General features: G+C 40.8%; 1 protein-coding gene across 1 annotated transcript in view; it reads left to right on the plus strand.

The window, feature by feature from the left end:
• The window catches only part of RGS9BP (regulator of G protein signaling 9 binding protein), a 6,542-nt gene extending 5,996 nt beyond the window's left edge, over positions 1–546 (plus strand). The window contains exon 2 of the mRNA XM_024734150.1: positions 481–546. The gene's annotated coding sequence lies outside the window, so the exon portion shown is untranslated. The remainder of the gene's footprint in view (positions 1–480) is intronic.
• Positions 547–1,222: the final 676 nt, after the last annotated feature.

A 1,222-nucleotide genomic window follows, 5' to 3' on the forward strand; every position in this document is an offset into this window, starting at 1 on the left:
TTCGGTATGCGGGCTTCTCACTGTTGCAGCCTCTCCCGTTGCGGAGCACAGGCTCCGGACGCGCAGGCTCAGCGGCCATGGCTCACGGGCCCAGCCGCTACCGCGGCATGTGGGATCCTCCCAGACCGAGGCACGAACCCGCGTTCCCTGCATCGGCAGGCGGACGCTCAACCACTGCGCCTCCGGGGAAGCCCAACTCTTATGAGTTTTTAAGATATTCTTAATCTTCTTCATGCACATTTAAATTGAAGTGAATATCCTGATCAACATATTTACCCTTCACAGATTTCATTACATAAAGAGATATTCAGAAAGACTCCAGGATTGTATATCTCCAGGTGCTTTTCTACAATACAATTATACTCATCTTTTAATGCAGGATGGAATCCAGGAAGAATAGTAGGTCTCCACATAAACGATCTTTGGCTGTGGTCAATGTAGATCAAAGTCATGTTCAAATACTGTTTCTTTGGCTCTTAGGAACTGACCGAAGGTGCAGGAACTGACCACATGCTGCAGCTCTCTGTCCATGAGCACAAGATGGATTTCTGGAAAAGCATTCCTCTCTTTAATTTACTTATTTTCATCTCATTACACAGAGGATTGTGGGTGTTTTCATTGCAGTACTGTGAGATCTTGGGCATCCTGCTTCTTTGGTGTTTCAGTTTAGAATGTTATAACCTTAAGGCTTATATGACAAACATAAACAAGCCAAATGAGAACTCCTGTTGGCAAAATGATTTTCAAGAGTCCTTCTAACATGCTGTTGTCAGAAAGCAAATTTGAATGTCCTTTGTCTGTAGGTATGTGTTAGGCACATAGAGAAGATCTAAGAGGAAATATACAGAAATGAAAACGTAAAGGTGGTGGAATTATGAATGGTATTTTTTCAATATATATTTAATATTGTTATATTGTTTTTACAATAAAAGTTTGAATGCTCTTATCATCCAGAAAATAGTAGTTATTAAAATATAAATTTTAACAGGGTCTCATTTATAATGAGAAACAATTTCAGAACACACATCCCCTCCCCCACCCCGCCAGGTGCCACAAACAGGCAAAGCAAAACTTTTGGAATCTTACCTGCAGGGAATCAGAAGCACGTTTTGAAATGCAGCATCAAGACAGAATAGCATCGAGGTTAGGAGCACTGACTATGGAATAGGGTACCCCTGAGTTCAGATCCATTCTTTTTTTTTTTTTTTTTTTTTTTTTTTTT

This window comes from Neophocaena asiaeorientalis, unplaced genomic scaffold, assembly GCF_003031525.2.
Source record: "Neophocaena asiaeorientalis asiaeorientalis breed wild unplaced genomic scaffold, Neophocaena_asiaeorientalis_V1.1 scaffold280, whole genome shotgun sequence".
Taxonomy (NCBI): Eukaryota; Metazoa; Chordata; class Mammalia; order Artiodactyla; family Phocoenidae; genus Neophocaena; species Neophocaena asiaeorientalis.